Source organism: Pinus tabuliformis, chromosome 6 (genome assembly GCF_031772625.1).
Source record: "Pinus tabuliformis cultivar Carrire ecotype Pingquan chromosome 6, CPIR1, whole genome shotgun sequence".
NCBI lineage: Eukaryota > Viridiplantae > Streptophyta > Pinopsida > Pinales > Pinaceae > Pinus > Pinus tabuliformis.
The window spans coordinates 760,918,868-760,936,631 of NC_142292.1; positions in this window are offsets into that span (position 1 = coordinate 760,918,868).

Consider the following 17,764-nt stretch of genomic DNA (forward strand, 5'->3'; position numbering starts at 1 on the left):
CTCTCACAAAGAGTAACAAAAAGTGAATTGGAAGTAATGATGACTTCAAAGAACATAGAAGGCTTGAAGGATGACTTAAAAGAAGAAATAGAAGGTTTGACAAAGTTGCTAAAGAAATGCTTCCTAATGGCGACAAGGTATTCCATGAAACTTGTGATGATAAAAAAAGAAATGTGAATCATGATTGTATACTCTAACTTTATGTTTAAGACCAAATACATTCCAAAGTTAGGTATGAGGATGTTTGATGGCAAGGATATGTTAACATGGATACTATAGATGGAGTAGTTCTTTGACCTACATGATGTGCAAAAAACACAAAAGGTACGCATTTCATATTTATATTTGGAACCCAATCAATTTTGTATGGTATCAATGGCTTTGTTCTTTTTAAGTAGTAGTCACTTAAATAATTTTTACAGAGGAATTGATAACACATTGTGAGGATACAAAGAGAAATACCTTGTTTAGCCAAATGATAAATCTCAAATAAAAGGTTTTAGTTGGGGAGCACATAGGGGACTTCCAAATATTGAATATCAAGTGATCTAATAATGAGATCTTAGAAAATTATTAAGGTATTACAGACTCATGTGCATGGATTTTGCCTATGTTACTTTGTGCAATGGATCGATAAGATTCCGAAATACATAGACGATGAAGCAGTTAAAGAAACATAATAGACAACACACATAAACACAACAAGTTTAATGTGGAGTTCACCCAAAACTCCTGGGCTACATCTCCTGGTCTAGCTTTCAATGGTGGCCTCTCTATTATGTCTTCATAAGTAGAGTTTTTACAAAAGTCAATATGAGTCTCACACAACAGATACAAAACAACAAGGCTTTACTTCGATTCCCCAAGTCTTTCTAAGTACACGAACTCCCCTCAATGACTCTCTGTCTTTGTTTTCTCTATGTCTTACACTGTTAGTCTCTATTTTTGTCAGTCTGTAGCTTTAAATCCAATTGGAAATGTCTGTTCGTTTCTTCTTCTCAGGCTCTCTAGCTTCCCAGCCTCTATCTGCTCAAATCCCCCTCTGAGCGTTAGCAATCATTGCTAAATGATTTCAGGGATGGTGGCCACCTGTTCTGTAATAGAATGGGTCATCAAGCCTTTGAAATCCGTAGAAATAATGTTCTCTATGTTCACAGAGAAATACACTAAAAACACGAGAAATTCACCAAACTACCATTTATTGGATTTGAAATACTATAAATTCCATTTATATCTTCTATCAGATCCGCCTTTATGTTGCTTATCACATCTCCACCATTGATCTAGGAGATCTGGATCCAACGACTGAGGTTCATTTCAGGCAGTCCATGCATATAGGAGTTAATCGCTGGAAAAGAGTGGTTTTCTCTCTCCAAGACCTAGACACATGGTGGTCAATGTATGGGTTACCGCCTTCGGTCCTCCTGAAATCCCACTTGTATCATGATTTCACTTTGTATTTAAAAATACAATAAAACACGAAAATACCACTTATATCGGACTTGAAATAATATAATATCACATTCATAGATCCCGTCGGGTTCAGTTCATTGCATCGATGCATTTGTCATCGGCCCTGCTCCCTTGTACTGCTCTGATGCGATATGGCGATATCGCAATCGCACATCGCATAAGCCCCCAGGCCATCTGGTAACCGCTCCTCTGTAATTGCTAATTGTGATATTGCATTTCAACTTGGGCCTTCGATCTGCACGCTTGATCAATGGTCCTCATTGAGCCATGCTAATCATGATCACAACTACTATATGGTTGTCCTTGATAGCCTCTGCCTGTCATCGCTGATTGTGATGTGCTGATTGGATCTGGACCATTGATTGGCTAGATCCAATGACTCCTATGCATTGCTGTCGATAACTTATTTTTCCACTATTTCCCATGTTTTTCACTGTCGATAGTGTTTTCCACCTATTTCAAGAGTTCTCCCTCACACGATAGTTTTGATCTTTTAAAAGGTTTTGAAGACTTGGAGGGTTTTTGGATCCATTTTGGATCATGCCTTCCCACTGAAAAAGGCTTTTGGACCACCAAAAGTTGGTTTTTAAGCATCAATCAAGTGAGGATACAACTTCCTCACTTTCCCAATCTCTATCCATCTTACACTGCTTGGTTTTGAACCCTTGAGTCCAATTTTGAGGTACTCAACATCCCCTCTGCGCGTAGTTCTTACCTTCTTGTCCAGAACTATATCTCCTGCAACTCATTGAGATATTTAGGCAAAAGATCATCAATAGAAGGCAACTGAATTTTCTCTTCGAGATCTTCAATCTATGAAGGTTCAAATAGTCTCAAGTCCTCTACATTAACTACTAAATAGATGTGCATGTAGGCTGGAAAATCAAGGCGAAAAGCATTCCCACCAATTTTCTCAAGTATCTTGAAAGGCCCATACCTTATTGGCTTCAACTTCTTTCCTTCACCTTGCATTTTGTCTTTGTTGATGTACAACCAGACTTGATCACCAACTTGGAAGCTATGTTCAATTCAATTCTTATCATGCCTTGCCTTGTACCTAGCTTGGCTTCTCTCCAACTATTCCAACACTGCCTGGTGAATTTCTTGGATCTGTTCAATGAACTTAGTTGCTTTGTCCACATCACTATGTCCATCAACTATTATGTCTTTACTAAAGACAAAATCTAAGGGAGACCTTCATGTAAAACCAAAACAAGTCTCAAAAGGAGATCTTTGTGTAGAATAGAGCACGGTTGTAAGAATGTTGTACATAACATAAATATTCATCCCAAAGCTTGGGATGCTTACTGCAATAGCCTTTGAGCAACTGGATCATTTTCTTGTTGACCACCTTTGTTTGGCCATCTATTTGTGGATGAAAGGTTGTGCTCTTCTTTAGTCTGGTGTCCATCAATTCCCATAGACTTGACCAAAACTTCCCAACAAATCGGGAATCTCAGTCAGATACAATGGAATTGGGCAACCCAAAATGAACCCATACATGCTGAAAGAACAACTTTGTTGTTTGTTCAGCTGTAATCTACTTGTTGCAAGGTATTAAAATACACATTTTGCTAAACATGTCCAAAATAACATATAAATAATCATTACCTTTTCTAGATTTTGGAAGTCCCCCAACAAAGTACATGGAAACACTTTCCCAAGGATGAGAAGGAACTAGAAGTAGAGTGTACAACCCTAGTTTTCTATTGTTGGGTTTGCTTTTAGCACACATGGTACACCCTTTAATATATATAGAAACCGTTTCATGCATTCTTGGTCAATAGCAGAATCTTTGCAGTTGTGAAACTATTTTACTTATACCAAAATGACCTGATATTAGAGAAGTGTGTGCTTCTCAGATTATGTTAACTCTTTTAGTTTGAGGAATGCATAACTTTCCCAAATGATACAAGAGTTGGTCCTTAACATGATAATCCAATTCTTCTACTTGTTTTCCATGACTTAAAGTTTCATATACATCTCTAAAATCTACATCTTGAGCATATTGTTCAACGTAGATGCAATAGTGAGTTATGCTTAAGTATAGTAGATGCATTTATGATTGGTCTTGATAACATATCTGCAACTTTATTGTGTATTCCCCTCTTATAATTGATGACTAGATGAAATTGTTGTAGAAAACCCATCCACCTATAGTGCCTTGATTGCTGCAACTTAGTTTGTGAGTGTGAATATTGAAGTGGTTGATGATCAGTATATATAATTGTTTCTTTGCCCATTAAGTCATGTTTCCACTTTTTCACATTCTGTACTAATGCATACAATTATTTATCATATGTGGGATAATTAACTACTGCAGAATTAAATGTCTCAGAATGATAACATATGGGTGTACCTTGTTGCATCAACACTACTCCCATGGCATAGTCACTGGCATATGTTTCAATCTCAAATGGTGTTTGAAGATCTGGTAATGCTAGTATTGGTGCTATGCTAATTTTTTATTTCAAGGTGCTAAAGGTTTTCTACTGTTTTCCTCCCCACTGAAACACCTTGTTCAATCCTGTTAAAGCATGTAAGGGAGCTACAATTAAGGAAAACTTAGAAATAAAATTTCTCCAATATTGTGCTGCTCCTAGGAAGCTCCTAATTTCTATAGTAGATTTGGGTTTAGGCCAGTTCACAATGACTTCAACCTTAGAGGGATCTATATTCAATTCACCACCTCCTACAATATGACCCAAATAATTTAAAGATGTTTTGGCAAATTCACATTTTGGTAACTTCACGTAGAGATTTTCTTTTTCAAAACATCTAGAGTCTACTTTACATACTTCAAATGTTCTTCCCATGTTTTACTGAAAACAAGAATGTCATCTGAATATACAAAATTTACAAAATCATTAATAAAAGGTTAGAGTACATCATTCATAACTCTCATGAAAGTGGCAAGAGCATTATTTAAGCCAAAAGCCATAACTAGCCATTCATACAGCCCTTGCTTTGTTTTGAAAGCAGTCTTCCATGCATCTTGTTTTGCAACTCTCACTTGATGGTAGCCACTATGCAAGTCCAACTTGGAAATGTAAACAACTTCTTTCAACTGATCTAGTAGATCATCTATGCAAGGAACAGGATAACAATTCTTGATCATTATTTTATTCAGTGCTATGTAATCAATACACATCCTCCATGAACCATCTTCCTTTCTCACCAACACGATTGGAGATCTGCATGGTGATGTGCTTGGTCTTATGAACCCTTTGTCGAGCAGCCCCTATACCTGATTCTTCATCTCTACATTCTCTAAAGCGGATAACCTGTACATTTTGGTGTTAGGCAATGGAGCATCTTGCTGCAAATGAATATCATGTACAATTTCCCTTTTGGGTGGCAGACCTTTAGGTTCTTGAAATAGGATATCATATTCTGAAACAAATTTTTCTAAATTAGCTTTCTTTTTAGCATCACAGCCCTCAAATACATTGGTTTTATCAGGTTTCGTTTCCTTTACAACCATTAGTAAAAATTTCTTGCATGAATATACAATTATTTTCATCTGCCTTGAGTTTATGAGACTTTAGTTATTATTGAGTTGATGAGCTCTTACAATATATTCTATTCCATCTTTTGTGAGTTGATACTTATTTTTAGTTCTATAGAAAATAGCTTTTCTATCATACATGTAAGGACATCCTAAAACAGTACCACATATATCCAAGGGAACTATATCTAACTCAACCTCATCTACAAAAGTTAACCCAAAAGCAAACCTAAGTTTACATTGTCTAGTCACTTGTAGCTTTGTTTTATCACATACCCAACCTAATGGATATGGCTTCTCGTGAGGTGTTGTTAGTAGTCCCAACTTCTTTACAATTGCTTCAGAAATAAAGTTTACTTTTGAAACATTATCAAATAAAGCATCAACCTTTTGATGCTTGGAAATAACTTTAATATGAAAAAAGTCATGTCTTTTCCTCTCATTTTCTTCATTATCATTTGATTGTGCAGAATTACTAGTATATGCTTTAGAATTTTTACTTTTTATACCTGTGGCTATGATTTTTGCTTCATCGCCTAAGGTTGACCCCAAATCTTTCTGAATAGCAACAACAATCTTCTTCTTCTTGCCATCGAACTTCTTGGGTTTCAGCTCCAGATGCAAAGACTAGCAATGTTCATCATCATGTCCATCCTTCTTGCAGTGAGTGCATGAATTTTTGTCTTTCTGTACAGTGTTTGCCTTCCTCTCTTTCCATTTCTGCTTCCTCTTTTCCTTGTTCTTGCTTGCAGTGGGTTTTGATGATCCCCCAATCTCTAGGTTCACATTCTTGCCTCTAGCCTCTAGATGTGTAGCCTGGACAGATACCTTATCTATGCTAATGGGGTTAAACATGAGAATGGTGTGCCTCAAATAGCTGTTTATACCACCTATATACTTCAAAAAAGTTTCAGGTGAGTGTAGAGAAATGCCTAGAATTAAAGTTCTTTTTCTAAATTCTTTGGTATAGCTTTGTACACTTTGCCCCTTTAATTGGTGAAGAGTTTGCCAACTCATAATTTCTTTTTGCATATAAGCTAGTGGATAGAATTGTTTTTTAATGGAAGAAACAAATTCACTCCAGATAGAAAGAATTTTACCATGCTTCTTCAAATCAGCTTGTGCCTTGCCTTCCCACCACACTAGGGCAGTTCCTCCAATGTGAAGCATGGCCAGCTGAATCTTTCTCCTTTGTGAGTCAATGTTCTACACCCTGCAATATACATCAATCCATCTAATCCAATTATCTAGCTTTTCTCCATTTAATTCTCCATCATATGTTGGCAAATCAAATTTTAAATCTAAGTTAATCAAAGGGCTAGAAGGAGGTGTTGATAAAGGATGCTCTTTCCCTTTCCCTTTGCCTTCTGAATGGCCATCTAGAAGAGGTTCCTCTGTTCCTTTGTCTTGTTTGGAGGTTGAAGTATCTTCACCTCAACCTTTCTTAAATTCTCGATACATCTCTTCTACCATGTCTCTCATGGTCATGAAGTTTTCCATGAACTGAGAGTCTTATTCTAAGGGAATTTCTTCTACCATTTTCCTCCTAGAATAGACTCTTCCGATTTTTGGGTTAGCCTCAACCAATTCTCCTTCTCCTAATTTGAGATTTGACCTAGTTAGCATTCAACAATTCAGCACAAGCTTGTCTAACCTTAGAAAATGTAAAGCTATGATACCAATTGATCTGATCATGAGATCTTAGATAATTATTAAGGTATTATATACTCATGTGCATGGATTTTGCCTATGTCACTTTGAGCAATGGATTGATAAGATTGCGAAATACATAGACAATGAAGTAGTTAAAGAAACATAATAGACAACACACAAAAACACAACAAGTTTAATCTGGAGTTCACCCAAAACTCCTGGGCTGAGTCTCCAAGTCCAGCCTTCAGTGGTGGCCACTCTATTATGTCTTCGAAAGTATAGTTTTTACAAAAGTGAGCTCAATTTGAGTCTCACACAACAGATACAAAACAACAAGGCTTTACTTGGATTCCCAAAGTCTTTCTATGTACACAGACTCCCCTCACTGACTCTCTGTCTCTGTTTCCTCTCTATCTCATTACTGCTTATCTCCATTTCTGTTAGTCTGTGGCTTTAAAGCCAATTGGCGTTGTCTGTTCATTTCTCCTTCTCGGGCTTTCTGGCTTCTCAGCCTCTGTCCGCTCAAATCCCCCTATGAGCGTTAGCAATCATTGCTAAATTCTTTCAGGGATGGTGGCCACCTGTTCTATAATGGAATGGGTCATCAGGCCTTTGAAATCCCCAGAAACAATGTTCTCTATGCTCACAGAGAAATACACTAAATACACAAGAAGTTCACCAAACTGCCATTTATCAGATTTGAAATACTATAAATTCCCCTTATAACTCCTATCGGATCCGCCTTTATGTTGCTTATTGCATCTCTAACATTGATTTGGGAGATCTGGATCCAACGGCTGAGGTTCATTTTGGGGGGGGGGCATGTGTATGGGAGTTAACCACCCGAAAAGAGTGGTTTTTTCTCTCTAGGGCCTGGATGCATGGCAGCCAATGTATGGGCTCAGGTGGAGCCTAGCCAAAACCTCTTACCGCCTTTGGTCCTCCTGAAATCCTGTTTGTATCATGATTTCCCTTTGTATTTAAAAATACATTAAAAGAAAAAAATCCTGCTTATATCGAACTTGAAATAATATAGTATCACATTCATAGATCTCGTCGGGTTCGGTTAATCACATCAGCGCATTTGTTATTGGCCCTGCTCCCTTGTACTTCTCCGACACAATATGGAAATATCGCAATTGCACATCACATAAGCCCCTGGGCTATCTGGTAACCGCTCCTCTGTAATTTCCAATTGTGATATCACGATTCAACTTGGACCGTCGATTTGTGTGCTTGATCGATGGTCCTTGTAGACCTGCACTAATCATGATCGTAACTACTATATGGTTGTCCCCGATAGCCTCCACCTGTCACCGCCGATTGCGATGTGCTGATCATATCTAGACCGTTGATCGGCCAAATCTGATGGCTCCTATGCATCGCTGTTGATAACTTGTTTTTCCAATGTTTGTTATGTTTTTCACTGCCGATAATGTTTTATGTGTGTTCTAAGATTTCTTCCTCATGCAATAGTTTTGATCTTTTAGAATATTTTGAAGACTTAGAGGGTTTTTGGATCCATTTTGGATCATCAAGGTAATTGATATTCTAGAGGATCATATAATTGATGTCTTCTTAGGGACTTTAAAGGATAAAATCCAACTTGAGGTTTGTATTTGGGAACCTAAGTCATTGGAGAATGCATTTAGGGTAGCAAGAAAATTTGAAAGAAAAATTATTGCAACGAGGAAGTCTGCCACTAACAACAATAAAGATGAAAGTATGTCGCTCCTAGCTTCCTACAACCTACAAGGTTTACACCACAACAATTGGGGGAAAAAAGAGCAAAAGGGTTGTGTTACAATTGTGATAGCAAATACACTAAAGGTCATAAGTGTGCTGAGAAGAAACTATTCTACATAGATTGTGAAGAGGAGGTAAAAGGAACAAGAAACATCAAAAGAAGAAGATATACACTAGGAACCAACACTAGGGGCTGAAAAAGAGGAAATGAATCCAGCCATATCTTGTAATGCATTGGCAGGAATTACCACTCCTCAAACTCTCAATATAGAAGGATATTTCAGGAAGAAAAAAGTAATATTGTTGATTGATTCAGGTAGTTCTCATAATTTTATTCATTGTAAGATGGTCAAGGATTTGAATTTCTTTCTATATCCATCACCAAAGTCTCAAGTGATGGTTGCAAATGGAGGAACTATAAATTTCTCAAAAATTTCCATAATATCAATCTAACCCTTGGGGAATATGTATTGAATATTCCAATGCTTTCCATTCAAATGGGTGGTGCAGATGTTATATTAAGATTCCAATGGTTACAATCTTTGGGGACAGTATATTTTGATTTTCAAGAACTTTTCTTGAAAATTTTCTCAAAAAGAAATGAAATTGAACGAAGGGGTATCACAAGGAAACTAAGGAAGATAATGAGCTCTAATGGCATGAAAAATATTTTGAAGAAGGAACGAGGGGTAAGTTCACAATTATGTTTGTTATATGTTCAAAGATCTAAGTCATCCATTTATCTAGATCTCAAAAGAGTCCTTGACAATAATTCCAAGGTATTTGAGACCGCCAAAGGTCTCCCACCTATTCATGATGATGATCATGCTATTTACTTGATTCCAGTAAGTGTTCCTCCAAATACCAAACCTTATAGATATCCTTATGCCTAGAAGAGTGAAATTGAATGCATGTTTACATAAATGCTAGAGGAAAGTATAATTCAACTTAGCAAAAGTTATTTTTCTTGTCCAGTACTATTGGTGCATAAGAAGGATGGATCATGTCATTTGTGTCTAGATTATAGAGAACTCAACATGTTCACTATTAAATATAAGTTTCCCATTCCTGTCATTTATGAATTGTTATGAATTTAAGGTCACTATGAATTTTTGGTCATGCCTTTTGGCCTTACTAAGGCACCTTCCATATTTTTGTTGAAATATGGCAACAAGAATATTCCAATTTAATTTCTCCTTGAACTAAAGTGTGAACTAAAATTGAATTTAGTCTTAACAGCTACTTGGAATTAATTAATTAATTAATTTTAAATGAATTAGTTGGAGAAATTCAAGTTAGAAGTCTTTCAGAAGTCATGCAAGAGTTATCCCTTAAATTAAGGAGATAAGATTGAGTTATATTTGATTTTTAATTAGTTAACTTAGTTTACTGATTTAAGTCCAGTTAAATTAGTTCCAAACTATTTAAGGAACCAATAGTGAGTAAGCAGTCAGTTGATGCATTATTGCACTCAACTAGTGCTACTCTAGTTGACTGAAGATTCCCTCATCAGAAACGCATGCATGTATATTCTGAGAAACATCCAGTTGGGATTAATGTTCAAGGACAATGTACTATCAATTGCATGTGTTTTCTCATGGAGAAAACTCATGCATGCAGTCAAGGGTTCATCCTTAAAGGATTGTGCAGTTTTGAAGGAGAGTTTTCCACTTGGTAATAGGAAAATCATCCACAAGGAACAACACAATGAAATAGGAGCTTGGAGGGCAGAGAGAAAGGATGGAGAGAAGCCAAGATTTCCTATGAGCATCTGTGAGGATTGTACTAAGAGCTGACTAGCTGTGAGAGCTAAGGCTTTGTATAATTCCTATGTATTTCCACCATGTATGATAATACAATAGTGTGGGGTTTTAACTGAGGTCTTCCCCAAATTATTTTCATGTGTATTGTGCCATTGATTCTTCTTCTTCTGGTTATATTGTTCAGCTTGATCTTTAAGCTTCCGCAATTTGATAGTAGAAGTAGGTTATATTATTCTGCTTTGTTTTATATTGATCAAGAAATCCCAAAGCCAGCTTCAACTAATGCACAAGAGTTGGTTGAGTGGAAGAAGTGTGTAGCGAAGACAGGATGGATCATCCTTGAGGGACTTCGAGACCATATTGTCTCAAGTCTCCATGGGAAGGATACTCCATTTTCAATGTGGAAGACATTGAAGGATCTCTACCATAACAATAGCGACCAGAGGAAATTGGCGCTCAAGAATAAGCTTCGAAGAATCAATATGGAGAAGGGTGATATTATTTCCACATATTTGGAGAAGTCTGGGAATAACTACTTCCGATGATGATATGGTGAGCCTCACTCTCCTTGGCCTTCCAAAGATTTGGAATAGCTACCAGGACTCTGTGAATTGAAGGGAGAAACTGCCGGATTGGGAACGACTGTGGTCAAATATTAAGCGGGAGGAGATCAGGAAGAGCACACGATATGGTTCTTCACCCAAGAATGATGATGAAGAAAATCTGGCCTTAGCAAGTAAGGCAAGGAAAGGGAAGGGGAAGGCTTCCCATATCAAATCAAATTCTTCTCATGGAGGGAAGAAGGGTGACATGTCTAAAGTAAGATGCTTTAATTGTCACAAGATGGGACATTATGCGACTAATTTCCCATTAAAGAAGTCCAAGAAGGAATCCTCGGATGGATCAGAAGGTGAGGCATTAGCCTCTTAGTTCGACATGGACTTTACCCTCATCGCATGCATGGTGTCATCGATGGTGGGTTGTGTCTGGTATCTTGACAGTGGAGCCTCATTCCACATGACTGGTGATAAAAATTTATTCAGTGCCTTGGAGGAGAAAGACCTCAAGATGCGCATAGAGATGCGTGATGACGAAAGGTATAGTGTTTCAGGAGTGGGCATGATTACCTTTTAGAGGGAGCATGGAGCTCCTCTCACCTTGACAGATGTGATGTATGTGCTTGGATTGAAGAAGAACTTGGTATCAGTCACGATGTTGGAGGACAAAGGCTACAATGTTGTCTTCAGTAAAGGAAAGGTGTTCCTAAGACACATAGACACGGGTCAGACCAAGAGGATAGGTATTCGGGTGAAGAATCATTATAAACTAGAGGTAGATGATTGTGCAACATTGAGTACGAAAGTAGAATTTATGCAAAGCCAAGACATTGGCGAGTTGTGGCACAAGCGGTTGGGCCATTTACATCATGGGATTTGAAGATAATGTAGCAGATATCTACATGACTTCCCAAAGGTAAACTTGAGCAAGTTGACACATGCAAAGGTTGTACCTTGGGAATGTACACCAAGCCTTCCTTTCATGATCGAGACAGTCGAGCAAAGGCTATCTTAGAGCGAGTCCATACTAATTTGTGTGGACCATTCTCGACGGCATCCACAACGAAGTAAAGGTATTATGTTATTTTCATTGGTGACTATTCTCGTAAATGCTGGATTTATTTCATGCAGAAGAAGGACCAAACTTTCACAAAATTTTGTGAGTTCTGTTAGAGTCGGTCTAGTAGCCCTCCATCAGCGATCAAAGCTCTTTGCATTTGCATAAGTAGGTGTCTCATCAGTTTCATCTTATTGCATTACATTAGGCATGCCATAACCCTGATGGAGGAGCTTGTGTCTTTTATTCCCCTCTTGGCACTGCTGGATTAAGTTTGTTTCAGTCAATAAATTCTTTACAGGGTCCTTGGTCTTGTCTTGAAGTCAAAGTACTAGGTCTAGGGTTTAGTCCAATTTTGTCTTTTAAGGTCATGTCTTTTAAGGTCAATAAGTGCCCAGCATGCCAGAGGAATGTCCATCAAAGCATCACTTCAGATGATTTCATATTATATAGCTAATTTTTACCTTGAGTTCAAAAACCCTGTTTTTGAAGGCAAGGTCAATTTCTCATTTTTGTAAAAATTTGTAAAAATTTCAAATTCTCCAGAATTCGACATGCGGCCTTGGTCTCCTTTGCCAAGACTCCTGAGAAGCTATCCCTGCAAAAATTTTCAAGAAAAAGCATCATTTCAACCAATTTCATGACAAAAAGGAAACCACAAGTCAGCAGTAATTAGTTTTAAAAAGTGTCATTGCATAAACATTATAAAGTGGGTTTGAAGGGAAATTAATTTAAATCAAGCTTATAAAAGCCCCTCTCTCCTCATTTTGCAATTCATTTGCCTCCAAGACTCCAAGAGCAAGTGTGAAAGGCGATTTAGTGTGAAACTGGGTGAATTGAGCGACAACACCTGCGCGCTATGCATCAGGGCCTGCGCGCTACGCGTCAGGGCACACTCTGCAGTGGAAGAATCAGTTGAGCGCTACGCGTTGGGCTTACGCTACGTGTCAGGACCCACGCGCTACGCGTTGGGTTTTCACCTACAAAAATCGCCAGTGAAGCTTCAAAACGACCTCAGATCTCCTAAGTTTTACAGGTAGGCCTCCAATCATCAATGTTTTGCTTGCTAAAGAAAAATGAGCATGGAGAATGTGTCAAATGCAATCAAATGTGAAGCATGAAATTCATATATATTATGTTTAAAAATTTCAAATTGCAAGTGAAGCTAGGGTTTTGAGTTTGCTACCCAAGGTCATTCTTTTTCAATCCCTCATCTCCCCACATTCCCATTATCACTTCCCTTGTCACTTTCACACAATTTCCCTAACAAAAATATCAAAAGCCCTATAACCCTACCTATCCCTAAAATTCAATAAAATCTCCCTAAATCCTACCTCCTATCAAACCCCTACAAATTATGATTGTGTGATGATGTATGTGTCATAATTCCTTCCCTAAATTCCCTTTTATATATATTTTCCCTAAATCCCCTCAAAATTCCCCCTCCCTAACATCTCCCTTGTGTTTTTGTCCCCTTGGAGAAGCATTCAAATAGTCAAAACAACAGGTCATTTGAGTAGAAGCAGCAGTACATTTCAGCCATTTTGCTCTTGAAACCATGTCAGAAACCGAAACAGACTATGAGCAAAGTGATGACCGTGAGTCAACACCGGAGGTTGAGGTTCCAAGGAGGCCTCACAGGGGTCGTAAAGGTGGTCAGCATGTGAGAGAGGTGCCCACCTCTTTGGCCTATTTGCAAGCTTATCCACTTGCAGTCACATGTTTCCGTCATCAATCATGCTATGAATATTGCGAGAGAATTTCCCAAATTCAGCACCACAGGGAATTGGTTCTCTTGTTTGTTTTGCATTTACACAACGGGCATGTGAATCTTGTAGGGGTGGATTTTACATTGTCACCTGAGGTTGTTGCTCAAGCAACAGGGATACCCAATGTTTGAGAAGAGTGGAACAAGCACCAGCTGTTGGACAGATTCCAGTTTGAGCCCTACATTAAACCTGTATATATGAGGCACCTGACTGGTGTATTTCCTTTCAGATTCTTGAGGGATGAGTATACACCCTTGATGAGGCTCATCATTCGCTATTTCACCTGTGAAGGCAGATTTTCACGTTTGTATTCGTACCATATCCGCTTGTTGATGCATTTCACATGGGTACGAATGATGAACATTCCTTTCTTCATGTGCCGGAATATTGAGAGGATGGTGCCCTTGGTGTAGAGAAAGAGCCCAGCACAGCAACACAAGAGCATCTACCATTATGCTTTGATCAAGATTGTGGTCATGCATCAGTTGGCCCAGCAGGGTATTCCATGGGAGGATTTCATCTCTTGAGATTTATTCACAGCGCCACCACCCCCTGAGGTTGTTCATGAGGAGGGAGGACCTTCACAGCAGTATGACATCCCTAAGCCCAGACATGTCAGCTCCCCTCCATTGGTCACATATCAGAGAGGCCACAGGGCCTTATTTGCATCAGCTCGGTGAGTATTTTCTCCACATCAGGTGGAAGGGGTCTCACCTTCTTCATCAACACCGGGAGTGTTATCTCAACACCAGGTGGAAGGGGCCTCGTTTCCGACAACAACACAGGTACAAGAGAGAGGCAAGCAGCCCAAGATTGATGAGGGGCCATCAGGTGATCCAGGCATAGATGTTGTTGACCTCGATATCAGTTCTCCTAGCCTAGAGCCAAAGGAGATCATCCAGCAACTGAGGGCTGAAAATGACTCGTTGCAGCAAAGGTTGGAAATGGAAAATTGGACAATCACCTACTTAGAGCAGCGCAACAAGCAACTAGAAGATGAACACACTCTTGATGAGTTGCGGAGGATCCATGAAGACCGCAACTTGGCTCGTAAGAGACCCGGTGATTTGGTACCCATTGAGCGAGAGGCTATGCTCCTTCGGGTCAATGCTCATTTGGAGAGGTTGCTGGCCAAGGCTAACAAAGATAAGGACATGCTCCGGAACATGAAAAACCATTATTGGGCTCGAATGCACGTATGTAAGGCAAGAATGAAGGTGCTCAAAGGACGGTTGGCCAAGGCACTAAAATGAAGAAAAAGGCCTGATCCCCTCCACATCTTGGCTGAGGCTTCCTTGAAGGAGCATGGTGCTAAATGACTTAGCTCCAGCACAAATTTCAAAAAATTTTGAGCATTTTTGGTCATTTGTGATTTTTTGGGCAAAAAACAGGTTTTCCTCCCCAACGCGTAGCGCGCTGCGCGCTACCCTGAAGATGGGCAACTCCTTTTCATGAAAACTCATCATTTTTGGATTTTTCATGCAGAAATACACTTGCTCAGCAATTGCCAAGAAATTTCACCAAGTTTTGAGCCTCCAGAAGGTCAAAAAACAAGCAAAAAATGACTTTCTGCCACCTTTTTGACACACAGGAAGTAGTCTTGGGAGATTGCAATTTTGGAGGGGAAAATGGTCACCAAATTCAGAAATTCCACTTGGGTTGGAAAGTAGACATCTATACCTTTCGAAAAAGCCCACTTTTTCCTCATTTGGACACCGGGAAGTGCCTCAAAAGTAGTCCCAAAGGCGCGCTACGCGTTGAGATTCAGGGCGCTACGCATCAGGCTATTTTCACATAAATGCACCTACATCTTAGCAAAACGCAGTTTTGACTAGGTTTGACTTTTTGGAGTGGATTTTGATCCTCCTTGATGTAAATGATGTAATTTTATGATACTTTGACACTTATTTATCTCTTCTAGAAGATTCATTCATGAAATAGGCAAAAATTTAATGAATGAATTGGTTTCCTAGCTTATAGAGGCAAGTTGTTTTGACCGCCTAGATTTTAGTGCTCAGTTTGGAATTGGTTGAAACAGCTCCTAGGATAGTGAGCTCGACCCCTAGAGGCAAGGAAAGATGTTAGATTGCCTATATTATGTACTTTCTTGGTCATTTTCATGGTTGGATTCTTGAGGGAGAAAGCTTTCTATTGTATTACTCATTGTATCTCTACAATTTTGGCAAAGGAAGAAAGACCAGGGTTTTGCAGTCCTTTTTGGGATTCCTGTGGTTACATGTATTGATGGTGTGCTTCTGTTTGTACTTGTAAGTTTGTTATGTGAAACATCTTCTTACTTTTCCTTCTGCAAATTAGGCAAATGAAGTGTTAAAGTAGAATTCATGATTGCCATGCTCTGCTTTTAAGTTTGCTTAATATCAATGTTTTCATCTGTTTAAGGAGAACTCAAGGTGTTTACTTGCTCTCACTTGCTCTCCTTAGCTCCTCACCAGTCATTCTTGCCCATCTGACTCTTTCAAAGGCATCAATATGGTCTCCTACCTTGCCCCAAAGAACCCCCTGCAAAAACTGTGTCCAATCCCCGCACCCAAAATTGCCTTTCCCCGATTTTCCACCAAAACCCTAAAAATCCCAAATCAAACCTTTTTATCAGTTTACTAGCCTAAAATCAGTGTTCTTTATTGGTTATCTTTGCCCATTGAAGATCTTTGCCGAGATAGACCGGAGAGAGCCCTCTCCTGCCCCGTAGGGCTAGCTACGAGGCTAAGTGGTTTGATGTTGCCTTGGAGTTTACCTTTTTCAGCCTGAGGTGAAATTTCAAGCGCTAACAAGTTCAAAGATTTGGTCGAGAAAGAGTTAGGGAAGAAGATCAAGGCCTTGAGAAGCGACAATGGTGGAGAATATGTCTCTTAAGAGTTTAATGACTCCTGTGCAGTGGAAGGAATTAAACAAGAGTTGACAACACCTCGTAACCCACAACAGAATGCGGTGGCTGAGAGGAAGAACAGAACTATTGTAGGGGAAATGCAGGAAATGCTACATGACCATGGCCTACCACTTCACTTGTGGGGTGTGGCATGTAACATAGTGGTCTATTTTCAGAGTAGAAGCCTGCATCACATACTTGGGATAAATACACCAGAGGAAGCCTTATCCAGTAAGAGACCAGATGTGGGTCACTTCAGGATCTTTAGCTCATTGGTATATTTCCATGTGACAAAGGATGCATGGAAGAAGCTTGAGCTGACAGTAGAGTTGGGGATATTTGTGGGGTACACTAATATACCTCACAACTATCGAGTGTACTTGCTTACCAATCACAGGACAGTGGTTCACAGAGATTTCAAGTTTGATGAGCAGAAGCCCATGCGAGTTTCACTTGAGAGGGAGCTCCAACTAAAGGCTATGGAGGAACTGTTGGTTGCTAAGGAGGAGGAGCCTCAGACTAATGAAAAGCAGCCCCATGCAGAGGTTCCAAGAGTGGAGACATCCACTTAAGCATAGTCTTCCAGAGATGGATGAAAGTGCACAAGAGAAGTTGAGAGATTGTTGGAGGATGTGAGAGAGAATGTGGGAGCACCATCTTCTCAACACAGATAGAGGAGGTCACCTAAGAGGTAGAGTGGATACATGGACCTTGCTGGGGAATGTTTTGAGACCAAGCCATATTCCTTTGAGGAAGCAGTGCAGCAGCTAATTTGGGTTGATGCTATAGTGGAGGAGTATGACTCCATAGTTCGTAACACTCTTTGGGATGTGGTTTCAAGACTGGAGAACAACTCAGTTGTGAGTTCCCGTCGGCTTTACAAGGTAAAGCAAGCTACTGATGGTAGTGTGGAGAAGAATAAGGTAATATTTGTTGCCTGTGGCTTTTCACAAGTCGAGAGGATCATGTTGCTGTAGTATATTTCAACAGAGGAGCAAGATGCTGACATTTTGACAAAGGCATTGTCATAGTGTAAATTTGAGTTCCATAGAGATAGGATCAGGGTGGCAGATAATCCCTTTCTTGTTGAGAAGGAGTGTTGAAATATGGCAACAAGAATATTCTAATTTAATTTCCCTTGAATTAAAATTGAATTTACTCTTAACAGCTACTTGGAAATAATTAATTAATTTATTTTAAATTAATTAGTTGGAGAAATTCAAGTTAGTAGTCTTTCTGAAGTCATGCAAGAGTTATCCCTTAAATTAAGGAGATAAGATTGAGTTATATTTGAGTTTTAATTGGTTAACTTAGTTTACTGAGTTAAGTCCAGTTGAATTAGTTCCAAATT